The 15,977-nt window shown below is 36.7% G+C and overlaps 1 long non-coding RNA gene across 2 annotated transcripts in view; it reads right to left on the bottom strand.

Moving 5' to 3' along the window:
• Positions 1–600: 600 nt before the first annotated feature.
• The window catches only part of LOC118613809, a 52,859-nt gene continuing 37,482 nt past the window's right edge, over positions 601–15,977 (bottom strand). For both annotated transcript variants that reach the window (XR_004955911.1, XR_004955912.1), the window contains exon 3: positions 601–4,740. This is a non-coding gene — a long non-coding RNA (uncharacterized LOC118613809). The remainder of the gene's footprint in view (positions 4,741–15,977) is intronic.

Raw genomic sequence — 15,977 nt, 5'->3', positions numbered from 1 at the left:
TTTTTTTCTGGACATTACTGTTTTATTTCATGATTGTTACTAAAATAATTTTGCCACAAAGAAGAGAGGTGTCAGCTAGTTCAGGCTGCCATAGCAAAACGCCACAGATCAGACAGCTTAAACAACAAACATTTATTACTCACGGCTGGAAGTCCATGATCAAGGTGCTGGCGTGGTCAGCTTGATTAGGGCCCTTCTCTTGATTATGTCCTCGCAGGGCAGAGAGGAGATTTGTCTCCTTTTTTTTAGTATGGCACTAATCCTATCATGTGGGCTTCATCTGCATGACCTAATCTCCTCCCAAGGCCCCAATGACAAACACTATCACACTAGGATCAGGGCCTCGACATGTGAACTTGAAGAAGACATACACATTTTCTCCAAAGAGGATGTTAAAAAAGATCATCTCTGGGTGTCAAATGTGCTCAGGATGCCACTGCGATGTAGGATGTACTCTGAGATAGAGCCGACAGGTAAGAACTGAACGAACATCAGTGTGAAAGCAAGAGAGAAGTTGAGGGTGGGCCCTTGACTGGGGGCAATGCAGCCTGAGCACAGGGATGCCCCACCCACCCTAGCCCCCTGAGACAGCATGGGAGAAGCAGATCTGGCTGCAGTAGGATCAGGAATTCAGTTTTCACACATGTTCCATGTTGAATCTCCTGTTGGACATCCCAATGGAGTTTTCAAGTGAGTGGTCAGATATCTAGGCCCAGATCCCATGGGAGAGAGGGCCAGACTGGAAGCATAAATATTCCCATGGAATTTAAAGCCAGCAGACTGGAGGCCATTGCCTCAGACAAATAACACAAAACCACATGGACAGGTCTTTAACACAGTCAAGGGATATGCTTCTCTGAGCCTGGGCAGTGGTGAGTCCTAAACTAGGCTGTCCTTAAGGAGTGACATAAAGGTGAGGTTGAGGGTGAGGTAGCCAAGCAGAGGTAAATGATAGGTGAGCATAAGCCTGCAGTTAGGGCAGCACAGGACATTCAAGGACAGGAAAGGCCATATGGTGACCGAACTCAGGGAGCAATGCTGCACTTGGAAGAAAACAGGCAAGATTAAAGCGTTCTGTGTGGCAAAGTGATCCAATTTGAGTTTTTAAAGGCTAACATAAGCTGTTTTGTAGAGAATGAATTAGAGAGGGAAAGTAATCCTTCCAGGTGAGCAATTACATGTTTGAGCTAGAGTGATATCTGCAGAGATGGAAAAAGTAGATAGAGCTGAGAAACACAAAGCAGGAAAAATGATGCAATAGGTAATGGAGTGTTTAATGAGAGGGAAAGAGTAAGAAGGAGTCCCAGGTTTAAGGTGGAGGATCATGTCCTGTGCCCGTAGGAAGACAAAGGTGAGTCAGCTCAGTTTAAACATATTCAGTGGCAACACCCAAGAGACCTCAAGAGAAGGTGTCAAAGGGCCATAGATATTTGGTTGGGGAGCTTAGGGGAATAGGCAGGGCAGGAGGTGAGAGTTGGCTGGGGATGGGGTAGGGATAAACTGTAAACAGCTGGCCGGTAATGTTACAAGGGTGAAAAAGTTCCTCTGGAAGAGTCAACCCTGAGTGAAGAAGGCTAGAGTCTTGGGGACAGATTCCAGTCCTTGAGGTCCAATGGAAAAGGGGGAGCCATAAAGAGAAAGAGAGAGAGGGAGAGAGAGAGAGGGAGAAGAGAGAGAGAGAGAAAGGTAGAAGAAAACTGGGCGTACACTAGCTGCCAAGAGCAGGTGCTGTCTCAGGAAGGAAGGAGCCAAATGCTCTGCCAGATCTGGTAAGATGCAAGAATAAATATCCTGGGCTTATGGCTGTAGCCATTCCTGATGACTCTGGGAGCAACTCATAGTGGAGGGGTGAGAGAACCAGATGGGAGTGGGCTGAGGAGGAAAAGAGAAGAGAAGTAAGCCAGCATATGTAGATGGCTGTACCAAGAAATCTAGTGCCAAACTCTTCAGTGGATAACAACGGTGAACATTCAACCTATGCTGAGTGCCCTGTGTCATGTGTCAGCAGCACAGTGCGGAAGGCATTCCATGCATTCCTTCACTTGGTTCTCACAACATCCTCTTAAAATAGTAACATGTTTCTTCAGAATTACAGTCAGAACTGAGGCAAGCAATTAAGGCCTCACAGCCTTTCAGATTGCGGAGGAAGATGGTGTCTGAATTTGAAACTTGAGCTTGGATTAAGACTGTGTGCCTATGCTCTCAACCACAGTACACTCATGACCGAGAAGGTGGTAGATAAGCAAGAAGGAACAGAAGGGCTCTGGCTGGGAGCAGGATCCTGGTGCCGTGTCTCTCTGCACCTGCATTTCTAAAATAAAGTCAACAATCCTTATGCTTTGTACTTCATGGATTTCCTTGTAGATAAAATAAGATTCAGTCATTCATTTAACAAGTGGAGCTCATACCTCATGGGGAAACTCAGACAGTATGTGGGAGATATGAACAGATATTGGGTCCATGTGAAGGCAGAACCAATGGGACTTGTTGATGGGTTAGAAATAGAGAATAAGAGGGTCAAAAGGATGAGGTTGATTTCTGAGACTCAGGATGAGCAACTGGGTAAATAGAAATGCTATCTACAGAGCCAAAAAAAGATGAGGAGAGAACAGATTTCAAGAGAAAAATTAGCAATTCAATTTGGGGCATGTCAATATTGAGATATGAAAAGATCAAGTAGCCCTTGAGCTGTATCTGCAGAGGAATCCAGCCCACAAATACACACACGCGATGATGTCTAGGCCATGGTGATGGGTGCTGCATAAGGACCTCAGGAAGATGGAAACAAACCATAAACAGAGTCTGAGAGGGAAATGGAAAAGGCAGGCAAAATGATATCACAGGATCCCAGAGAGGGAAAGGGTTCTAAGAAAGTGGTCAGTTGGTGTGATGTCACCAAAAAAATAGGGAGTCTGGATCTGACAACCTCGGGACTCAAAGTCAGGTTCAACAGAGGTAGTTGGGGGAGGAAGGCCAATGAGCAGGCTGCAAGATGAAAATGAAATGAGGAATTAGATACGGTACCAGAAACATCTCTGATAATGATAAAAATATAATTATGAAAAAAACATGGAGCCCTTTTAATTTTCGACACTCAACTTCCAGGCTATGCAAAATGTTGCTACTTACCAAGAGTAAACTCAAGACAAGAGAGAGCAACAAGGAGATCAGCATAGAATAGAGAATGGAATGTGAGCCAGAAGCCACCTTCCACTCAGGGCTCAGGCTTCTTTGGGGGTTGTCCTGGGTTTAGCACCAGGGTAACTGGAAACTTGGAACCTCGGGGCATTCTCACACCCAGAGAAGTCTCCCCAGCTGTGATCCCATGATTCTGCTTTCCTCCCATAATATAGCTGCCACTTGGGGCTCATCTGCTCCCTCATTCATCCATACATACATCCATTTGTTTAAAAAGCCATTGGGTTGATTGTCAGACCTGTGCTGGATCCAAGTACTCAGTTCTAAATTGGACTCCAGTCTTCCCTGGGAGGACAGACAAGAAAGCAAAGAAGGGAGTGATGAGCTCTGAGTGGAATGGACAGTGGAGACCAGGGAGCACAGAGAAGGGCCTCTTATTGGAGAAAGATGGATCAGGTGACTCTTGAAAGGAGGTGACACATGTGCTTGCTCTTAGAAGCCAAATGCAGTGGTCTGAGTAGAAAGCACAGTGAATTCCAAGGACTCAGAAGTGGAAACCCAATTTAGCCTTGCAGATTAGGGGCCAAGTGGAGATTCCGTGCACCAGGCCTCAGGTCTGGATTAAGCATTTTTCAAAGTTACTATTTGACTCATTCCTCTCAGTAGTACAAAGAGGTTAGGAGAATGGGGACAATTAATTCTTTTTAGCAGATGATTAAACAGAGGCCCAGGGCCTGAGTCAGCTAAAATCAAAAGCAAAGATGGTGGCAGGAAAGAAAATAATCCTTAGAAAGTGCTTACTGTGCTCCAGGCTTTGCACAAGACCTGTTGCACAAATGGTTTTATTTGTTCTCCTGACTTGGCCTAGGAGGGGTCTCCATGGTACAGGGAAAGGAAGTAAGACTCAGGAAGGTTGAGCACTGCTTGTAGGGCACACTTGCTAAAGTCGGGAGTTAATTCAGCCAGCATTGTGTGGGGTCAGGCAGGACCTGGAAAAGCTGCCCCAACTGCTTACCACCCACAACTTAGAATGGAGGCCAGAGGGCTTTTTGAACCTGATCAGCTGAGGGGAACCACGGGGAAACTTTGGCATTCTGCAAATGCCTGGATTCTTGGTGCTGGTAAGATGGGGGTTGATCTGAAGCAGTGGCAGCTCAATTGAACAATAGCTTTCCACAGACTATTTCAAGAGTCCCTTATACATGCTTCTGAGGGCTAACATTCCACTCACTGAGGCAGGCCCTCTCCTCTTACTGCTCTGCCTATCTTCAGCCACCTAGGATTTGATGGCCTTCAATGTCAGGACTAGTTAAAGGAGTGTTCAGTAAAGGCCCTCTGGATTATGCTTCTTGCCTTCTCTTGGGCCCATGAGATAATGCTGTACTTGGGAGTGCACCGTTCTGCAGAATCCAGAGGTCTGGCAATAACTGAGAAAGTAGGTATTTTCTGAAGACCGGATGAGAACATGTTCTGGCTCCCCCGATTCTTTCAAGGATGATAAATGGCCCAAGGATGACAAATGGCCTGGGCCCTTCCATGGTCCTCCCTACTCTTGCCCCCAGCTCAGAAATGCAAGCTTCTCATGGAACAGCATACAGATCCCTGCAGAGTAAAGAGAGAAAACAGAACACCCAGTGTCAGCCTCAACATCATTATCTGTGATGCAGCCAATCCATCCGTAGCCTGCTAGCTCCAGCTCATATCATGCCCCATCCCTGGCAATTTCTGGAAGAGGCAGCTGTGTCAGGGAGGATTCTTCCCAGATGGGAAAAATGACAGCACATTTGTATGCTCACAGGAATGATCCCATATAAAGAGGGGAAATGATAATGAAGGAAAGAAAGTAAAATTAGGAGCCTGTCCTAAAATCCTGGCTTGTATATTTAAAATTTGTTCTTTCTTGGGGCAGGCAATGAACCAGGGGCAGAACACATTTCTGCTGAGACTCTTCCAATCTGTATAATTCTTGAAGCTCTCTGAATAGCAGGTCTTTTTTGAGGTGACAAAACCAAAACTGGAAAATTCAGTAACCTTGGGACTAAGTGAAATGACTCATCAAAACATAAGGTTTACTGTAGTCTGGAAGAAAATACATTTCTTCTCATTGAAAAATTTCTTGCTATGTTCTTAATGAAGAGAAAAAGTGGCAGTCACTCAATAAAGATACTAAAAAATAATAACAATGATGACTGATGTGGGAAGCATAAAATAAACAAACTTGATGAATAACAATAATTTTCTTCCTTCAGCATTCTACTGAGCCCCTGCTATGTGCCAAGAACTGTCCTTGGCATTGAGAATACAGCAGAGAGCCAGAGATAAAGTGCCTACTACCAGGAAACCTGTTGAGGCAAGAGCAAGAATAAGTCGTAAGTGAGTTAAGCAGAAGGAAGATGATCAGAGCTAAAGCACTTAGGATCCTCATAGTATCTGGGGCAGGATGCAAGGCTGACTGCTTTTAAACTTATTAAGTTGACATGTTAAAAGTTTATGTATTTAATTCATTTTAAGTTAATTTTTGTGAGTGGTATAAGTTAGGGGTATAGTTTAATTGTTTTACATGTGAATATTTAATTTTCCCACCACCATTTACTGAAGAGACTGTCACTTCTCCATTGAATATTTTTAAATTTAAGACTAGAAACCACAAAACTTCTAGAAGAAATTATAGGGGAAAAGCTCCATGACATAGGTCTTGCCAATGATTTTTTGGATGTCTCCTAAAGTACAAGCAACAAAATCAAAAATAAACAGGTGAGACTACACCAAACAAAAATGCCTCTGAATAGCAAAGGAAATAATGATCAAAATGAAAAGACAATCACAGAATGGGAAAAAGTATTTGCAAAGCTTCTATCTGATAAGAGGTTAATATCTAAAATATATAAATAACTCATACAACTCAATAGTAAAATAAATAAATAATCCAATTAAAAATGAGACAAGGACATGGATAGACATTTTTCCAAAGAAGATATATGAATGCCCACCAGTTATATAAAAATGTGCTCAACATCACTAGTAGTTCAGGAAATGTAACACCAAAACCACAATGAAACATCACTTATATCTATTAGAATAGCATTATAAAAAAGACAAGAGGAAACAAATGCTGGCAAGGATGTAAGGAAAGAAATCCTTGTGTACTATTGGTGGGACTGTAAATTGCTGCAGCCACCATGAAAAACAGTATGGAGGTTCCTGAAAAAAATAAAAATAGAACTATTATATGATCCAGTAATTTCACTTCTGGGTCTATAGCTAATGAAAATGAAATCAGTATGTCAAAAATATCTGCACCTCCATGTTCATAGCAGCATTATATACAAGAGCAAAGACATGGAACCAACATAAGTGTCCATCAGCAAGATGAATGGATAAAGAAGTTTTATAATACATAAATAATAGCATTCAGCCTTAAAAAGAAGTAAATCCTGCCATTTGTGACAACATGGATGGAAAAAGAGATTAGACTTGTAGTTACCAAAGGCCAGGGAATAGGAGGTGGGGATGTAATTGGATAAAAGTGGTCAAAAGGTATAGATTTGCATTTACAACATAAATAAGTACTAGAGAGGTAATGTACAACATAACTATAGTTGTCATTACTGTTGTATGGTATATTTGAAAGTTGTTAATCCTAAGAGTTCTTATCACAAGGAAAAAATCTTTTTTCTGTTTTTATATATATATGGGATGAGGATGTGGTACTTGTTTCACTATATATAAGCCAAATCATTATGCTGTACCCCTTAAACTTATACAGTTGGTGAATGTCAATTATATCTCAATGAAACTGAATTAAAAGTTTTCTGTGTTTTAAAAAATGTTTTAAAAAGTTTATGTGTGACATGAATAAAAATGGAATGCATAACTTTAAAACAAGCAGAGGAGGAAAAGGTATAAGAAAACTCAATGATGCCAATAAAAGACAAGAAAGAAAAGGGGAAGTTGTAGAAAAAGCAATACAAATAGAAGGTGTGAAATAAAACGCAATAAGATGCTAGAAAGAAACCTAAATACATCAGTCTCATAGTAAATATGCACCGACTAAACTTTCCTGTTAAAAATTTTTTTAAAAGAATTTAATGAGTTGGCTTAAAAGAATAATCCAGAAATTAAGTAGTTTACAGGGATCACACTGAAAACATAAGAAAACAGAAAAATTAAAAGTAAACAATATTTTTTAAAAACGTGAACCAGGGAACTACTAATCAAAAAAAAATTAAGTAGAAACTACACTATAATGAAAAAAGAATTTATCAGAATGATGTAAACATTCTAAGTTATATACAAGTAAAAACATAGTTTCGTATTTATAAAGCAAAATTGACCTAATTATGAGAAAAATTTTCACAACTATCCTGAGAAATATTGTCACCTTTCAGTAATTAGCAGATAAAGCACACCAAAAAATTGTAGGGATATAGAAAATTTGAACACAATTAACAAGCTTAGTCAATTGGGCAATCATAAGGCACAACAATCAATGAAAGTGCATATTCTCAATAACACATGGAATATTAACAAGAAATTGGTCCTATACTAGGTAGGCCTAATACCAGTCTCAATAAATTTCAAAGATGCTGTACCAAGCAATTAAGTTAGAAACCAATAACAAAAAGGTAACTAGAAACAAATAAACAAAACCATATATTTGAGTATGTAGAAACATACCTATGTGTAACTTGTAAGCTAAAAAAAAATTAAAATGTTAATTAGAAGATACTTAAAAGTAAACAATAATAAACAAAACAAAACAGAAACTGACCCATAGATATAGAGAACAAGCTGAACAAGAACAAGTTGCAAAAGGGGAGAGGGAATAGAAATAAAGTTAAAAAAGAAAAAAAAATAATAATTTCAGTACTATATGTCAAAACTTATAGTGATATTTAAACGAAAACTTAGTCTTCAACGCTTATATCACATTAGAAGAGAGGCCTATGGAATAATGAAAAAATACATTAAATGAGAAAAAGAACAGTGTAATACAAGGAAAGTGGGAAAAATGACAGAGAACAGAAACTGTTGAAAAATGAGACTGCAATTTAAAAAATCAGAGAATTATTTAAAACATAATGCAAACTTAGACGACTTAGGCAATTTTCTAATAAATACTATTTATCAAAACTGACTCAAAGAGAAATGAAAAAGCTGAATAGACTCATATCCAACAGTTATCAGTGTTTTAAAATCTACAGAAAGAGAGAGACAGAGACAGAGACAGAGACAGAGAGACAGAAGGAGACAGAGACAAAGAGAGAAGCCATATGCCAGATGACTTTAGGGTGAGTTTTAAAAAGCAACAAAAAAATAAATAGCCCCAATATTATGCAAACTATTCAAGTGCATAGGAAGAATATTTCTCAGCTCATTTTATGAAGCTAGTGTAACCTTGATATAAAACCAGACAAGGATAATGCAAATAGGGAAAACTATAGGTCGGTTATACTCATAAACATAGATATTAATATCATATCAGCAAACCAAATCCAGTAGTGAATAAAAACAGCAACATATCAGGACCAATTTGCCACCAGGAAAGCAAGATTGATTTAATATTAGAAAATATATAAGTGTAGTTCATCACATTAAATGATTGAAAAGGGAGGGGGAATGAATTTCACTGTAGATTTTTAAATCAGTGAAAAAGTACCTCGTTACATACTAGAAATAGGTGGGGACTTCTTTAACATGATAAAGGCTATCTCTTTAAATTTAGTCCAAATAACATACTTATTAGCATAATTTATTGAAATTCAGATATAATACAAAAGTATTTACTATAACTGCTCACTCATTCCTATGTCAGTATGATAAAACTCTTTTTAAAGTTTATATAAGGATTAGAAAAGAAGAAACAAATGTTTTATTATTAGAAGATATTATGGTTATCTATATAGGAAAAAATCTAAGAGACTACAAACTGTTAGAACCAATAAAAGAATTCAGCAGGTTCACTGGATATAAGATGACATGTGTATGTGTGTGTGTGTTGTATGCGTGTACACATAACTAGCAACAGTAAATTAGAAAATGTAAATTTTTATAGAAACACTTCTAATAATGCCAAAAACTGTAAGATATTCAGGAATAAATCTAAGAACAGTTGTGCAAGACTTGTTGTCCTATAGAGCAATGAAGTTTGTATACTTCACAGCTCCAGGCACATCGCTACATAGATTGAGAGACACAACCTGCACAACTGTAGCTCTATCTTTATAAAGTTCTAAAATAATAAACAGGTCCAAGATGGAAGCACCCCTTCCTAAGAACACATCAAATGTACACCTACATTTAGAGCAATTCCTCCTAAGAGATAAGTAAGGACCAATTGAACAGCTTCTCTACAACAAACAAAAAAAAACAGATCCCTAAAAGAAGTTTGGGGAACTGCAAGAGGTCTTTGGGAGTTGAGGGAATTCTCCAGGACCAGAGGAATCAGTGAGTGCCATTGTTTACACTTCCCATGCACTTGGATATTGGGTGGGTGGGAGCTTTTCAGGTTCTCTGGTCAATCCTGCACTTGGAGAGCAGGAAGGAGCTTTATCCAGTTTCTCAAGCTGACGTGTGGACCTACAGTAGCATATCCCCAGCACTTGCTCCTGGAGGTAGATTCAGCAGGAACAGGAAGACACCGTAGCATGCACATATGGGTCCCCTCCACATGGAGATTGATCTAGAGGATGTGGCAGGGTGCTGCTGTGCACACCCATTAATCTACACGTGTACAAAAGGCTCTCTCCACTCAGAGAGAATGCAGAATTACCAAAACATTTGTTTACAGGGCTTCCCTGTCCAGAAAAAGTGCAGAGAAAAGTGGGACACTGCCCCTTCCAGAGAAAGTGAAGAACTATTAAGGTACAACAATATGCACAATCAGATCATCCTTGCCCATATAAGAAAGGCAAGGAAGCATGTACACACCAGGCTGACCCTCCTGGAACCCATTCCTTCTGGCCAGGAGGCATATTAGGCACTGTAGACATCCACCCTGACTACAACTGGCCTACCAATACCATCTGACACACAGTCTACACAGAGCCACTTTTTCAAGGTTAGGAGAGATAGCTACTTTACTTAACTCATAGGAACAAACACAGAGAATCAAATAAAATAAGGAGACAGAAGAATATGCCCCAAATGAAGGAACAATAAAAAACCCTGGAGAAAAACTCTAATGAAATGGAAGTAAGTAATGTGCCAGATAAAGAATTTAAAAATGATCATAAGGATGTTCAATAAACTTGAGAATAGAATAGAGGGACTCAGATAGAACTTCAACAAACACAAAATACAATTAAAAAAAATCAAAGATGAAAAATAAAATAACTGAAATGGAAAATATATTAGAAGAAATTGATACAGAAGAATAAATTGGTGACCTGGAGATAGAATAGTGAAAATCACCAAATCGGAACAGCCATATGAAAAAGAAATTTTTAAAATTGATGATAGTATAAGGGACCTCCGGAACTACATCAAGCACTCTATTGTTTGCATTATAGGGACTCCAGAAGGAGAAGAGATAAAGAAAAAGGCAGAAAGTATATTTAAAGAAATAATGACTAAAAACCGTATTACTTGGGGGAAGGAAACAGACGTTCAGGTCCAGGAAGCACAGAAAGCTCCAAAGAAAATGAACCCAAAGAGGCCCACACCAAGACATATTATAATTACAATGGCAAAAGTTAAGGATAAAGAGACTACCTTTAAATCAGCAAGAAAGAAATAAGTCACTAAAAGGAAAACCCAATAAAGCTATCAGCTGATTTCTCAGCAGCAACTTTGCAAGGTAGAAGGGAGTGGCAGGAAATATTTAAAATGCTGGAAAAAAAGAAACCTACAACCTAGAGTACTACATCAAGCAAGGTTATTGTTCATAATTGAAGGAGAGACAAAGAGTTTCCCCGATGAGCAGAAACTAAAGGAGTTCACCATTACTAAACTGATTATATAAGAAATGATAAAGTCTTCTTTACAAAAAAATAAAATAAAATAAAATAAAATAAAATAAAATAAAATAAAATAAAGGCCATAACCAGACATAAGAAAATACAAGAAAAAAAATCTCACTAGTAAAGACAAATACATAATAAGTACAATGAATCAACCACTTAAAAAAGCTATTATTAAGGTTAAAGGACAAAGGTAGCAAAATTAACTATAACTATAATAAATAGACAGGGGATATAAAGATATAAAAAGATATAAAACATGACATCAAAACATAAAGAGTGGAGAGGGTGTAAAAATGTACTGTTTTTAGAATGTGTTTGAACTTAAGTGCCCATTAGCTTAAAATAGACTTCTATAGATATACATATAGGTAAACATCGTGGTAACCACAAACCAAAATCCTACAAAAATACACAGAAAATAAAGAGAAAGAAACTCAAACAAAACACTGAAGAAAATCAACAAGTCAAAAGGAAAGAGAGCAAGAAAAGGGACAGAGAACAACAAAAACAAAAAATAATTAACAAAATGTCAGTAAGCACATATCTATCAATAATTATACTAAGTGTAAATGAACTAATTGTTCCAATCAGAAGACATAGGTGGCTGAATGGATAAAAATTAAATTTTAAAAAAGGAAGACCCATGTATATGCTGCCTCACTTTAGATATAAAGACACATACAGACTGAAAGTGACAGAATGAAAAAGATATTGTATGCATGCAAAAACAAAAAGAAAGCTGGGGAAGCAATATTTGTATCAGACAAAATAGACTTTACAACAAAGAATGTATAAAAACACAAAGGATATTACACAATAATAAAGGGGTCAATCTAAGAAAAGGATATAACAATTGTAAATATCTACACACCTAACATAGGAGCACCTAATTATATAAGACAAATATTAATGGACATAAGGGCAGAAATTAACAGTAATACAATAATAATTGTGAAGTTTAATACTCCACTTATCTCAATAGATACATTATCCAGACAGAAAATAAGAAATGGCCTAAAGTGTCACTTTAGATCAAATTAACTTAACAGACATTTATAGAACATTTCATCCCAAAACTGCACATAACACATTTTTCTCAAGTGCACATGGAACTTTCCAGTATAGACCACATGTTTGGCCACAAGACAAGCCTCAAAAATTTTAAGAGTAAAATTATATCAAGAATTTTTTTTTTACAACAATGGCATAAAACTAGAAATCAACTACAGGAAGAAAACTGGAAAAAATACAAATTTGTGGAGATTAAACGACATGCTATTAAACAACCAATGCATGGAAAAGTAAATCAAACAGGAAATCAAAAACTACCTTGGGACAAATTAAAATGAAAACACAACTTTTCAAAACTTATGGAATGCGGCAAAAGCAATTCTAAGAGTTAAGTTCATAAGTATACAGGCATATATCAAGAAACAGAGAAAAAAAGTAAATAAACCAGCTAATTGTACACATTAAGGCACTAGAAAAAGAAAAACAAACAAAATCTAAACTAAGTAGAAGGAAGGAAACAACAAATATCAGAGTAGAAATAAATGAAATGGAGAGTAAAAAGAAATAGAAGATATCAATGAAATGAAGAGCTGGTTCTTTAAAAGGTTAAATAAAATTGATAAACTTCTGGAAAGACTCATCAAGAAAAAAAAAAGGGAGCTCCCCCCCAAAAAAACAAAATCAGAAATAAAAAAGGAGATATTACAACTGTCCCACAGAAATATAAAAGATCATTAAAGAATAATATGAATAATTTCATGCCAATAAATTAGGTAATCTGGAAGAAATGGATAAATTTCTAGAAACATACAACCTTCCATGACAAAACCAGGAAGAGACCAAAAAAACTGAACAAATTACTAGTAATTAAATTGAAGTAGTAATCATCATCATCAACAACAACAACTCTCAAAACACAAAAGACGAGGACTAGATGGCTTCACAGGTGAACCCTACCAGATATTTAAATAAGAATTAATACCTATTTTCAAATTATTCCAAAAAATCAAAGAGTAAGGAACACACTAAACTCATTCCATGAGGCCAGCATTACCCTGATATCAAAACCAGACAAAGACACAACAAAGGAGGCAATGAGAAATGACAAGTCTCTTCAACAAGTTGTATTTGGAAAACTGGGCAGATAAACATGCAAAAAATAAAATCGGACCACTCTCTTATGTAGAAAGATAAACTCAAAAATATATTAAAAACTTAAAGGTAAGACCTGAAACCATAAAACTCCTGGAAAAAAACATAGATAATAAATTATTTGACATTTGTACTCTCAAGCAAAGGAAACAAAAGCAAAAATAAATAAATGGGACTTCATCAACCTAAAAAGCTTATGCACGATGAAGGAAACTATCAACAAAATGAAAAGAAAGCCTACTGAATGGAAGAATATATTCACATTGATATGTCTTATAAGAGATTGATACCCAAAATATACAGTAAACTCACATAACTCAATAACAACAACAATAACAAAATCCTATCAAGAAACTGGCAGAGCACATGAAGAGAAATTTATTCAAATAAGAAATACAGATGGCAAAAAGACATATAAAAGATGCTCAACATTCTTAATCATCAGGGTCTTGCAAATCAAAACACCGCTGAAACATCATCTCACACCTGTCAGAATGGCTATTATCGAAAAGTCAACAAATAACAAGAGGTGAGGATGTACAGAACAGGAACCCTTGTACACTACTGGTGGAACTACGAACTGTTGTAGCCCCTATGGAGAACAGTATTTAGATTCTTCAATAAATTTTAAAAAGATTTACCAGAATGACATCAGAAACATGGAGGAGTAAGAGACATCCCCAGATCTCTCCCCTTGAAACAATAAGCTGAACATCTCAAACTCAACAGAAAACACTCAAACTGCACAGCAGCACATCAAAGACTAGAATCTATACATAAGGTCAGAATCCTGGGTGTGAGCACCTGAGTCAAGCTGGTCAAATCACATTCTTTCCCCAACTCATTTGGAATTGGACCCAGATAACTTAACAGAATCAGTATAGAAGGAAAGTATCTTAAGATAATAAAGGCCATCTACAACAAACCCTCAGCCAACATTGTACTTAGTGGTGAAAAACTAAACACCTTCCCTCTAAGATGAGGAACAAGGCAAGCCTGTTCACTATCACCACTGTTATTCAATATAACATTGGACATCCTAGCAAGTGCAATTGGGCAAGAGAAAGATATAAAAGACATCCAAATAGGAAACGAAAAAGTCAAACTATCACTATTTGTGGATGACATGATTCTCTATATAGAAAACCCTAAAGACTCCACAAGAACACTACTAGAAACAATAAGCAAATACAGTAAAGATAATCATGCTAAGCAAAATAATCCAGGCAGAAAAAGTTGAAAATCACATGATATCACTGATATGTGGGATATAAACTTAAATGCAACAAACAAACAGGACAAACAGAGACTCTTAGTCATGGACTATAGACAAGTGTTTACCAGAGTGGATGGGGGAGGAGTAGAGGGGACGTAAATGGGGTAAAAGTGATCAAGTATGTGGTGACAGAAAGAAATCTAACTATGGGAGGTGAACACATAATGTGTGTGTGTGTGTGTGTGTATACTTTACATTTAAAATGTACAGCTGAAACATCGGATTTTGTTAACCAATGTCACTACATACGTGCATATATACATACATACATACATACATACATACATACACACACACATAAAATTATAAATAAATAAAATAAAAATAGATCTACCATATAACCCAGCAATTCCATTCTGGATGTTTATCCAAAGAAAACAAATACACTAACTCAAAAAGATACATTCACCCCTATGTTAATTGCAGCATTTTTACAATAGCCAAGATATAGAAGTAACATAGGTGTCTATCAATTGATGAATGGATAAATAAGTTGTGGTGTACATATACAATGAAGGAGTAGCCATTAAAAAAAGAATGAAATCTTTCTATTTGCCGCAACATAAATGGACCTGGGGTTATCATGCTAAGTGAAATGACTGAGAAAGAGAAAGAGAAATAACATATGATTTCACCGACATGTGGAATTTATAAAAACAAAAAAAAATGAACAAACAAAACAAAACAAAAATAGACTTATTATCACAAAGTACAAATTGATGATTGCCTGAGGGGAGTGGTGTGGAGAGATGGGTGAAAAGCTGAAAGGGGAAATAGTCAATAATAATGTGATGAGTTTGCAAAAGGTTATTTCATAGCATGTTCACATGGTTACTAGACTTAGTGTGGTGGGTACTTCATAAGATAAGTAAATGTTGAATCACTATGTTATACGCTTGAAACTAATACAATATTGTATACTGATTATATTTTAATTAAAATTTTTAAAAAAAGAAAATATGAGAAACAGAAATATACATCAAATAACACCAGGGGGAGGCATTCAGCAAATTCCAGATTTTTGGAAACTACAGGACAAATAACACAGTTTTATCAACAGATACATTGCAAGCAGAAAAAGAGGAAAGGAGACCTATAGATTAAAAGATTCTTAAGAGATACAGCAATAAATTGCAATATGATTTTATTTAAATGATGATTCAAACAAACTTTTTTAAAAATATGATATAGTCCCTTAAATAGCTAAATATAGTTAGCTTATGGTTCATCAATTTCACTCTTAAGTATATGCCAAGAGAAATAAAATCATTTCTCTACCCCCCAAAATTTTACATAAATGTTCATAACAGCATTATTCATAATAGCCTTTAAGTGAAAACTATCCATATTGTCTATAATGTCCATAAACTGATAGCTGAATAAATAAAATGTAGAATAATCATATAGTTAAATATTATTTAGCAATAAAAAGAAAT

This window comes from Rousettus aegyptiacus, unplaced genomic scaffold (genome assembly GCF_014176215.1).
Source record: "Rousettus aegyptiacus isolate mRouAeg1 unplaced genomic scaffold, mRouAeg1.p scaffold_m13_p_2, whole genome shotgun sequence".
Taxonomy (NCBI): domain Eukaryota; kingdom Metazoa; phylum Chordata; class Mammalia; order Chiroptera; family Pteropodidae; genus Rousettus; species Rousettus aegyptiacus.
This window is presented reverse-complemented; position numbering and strand designations above follow the sequence as displayed.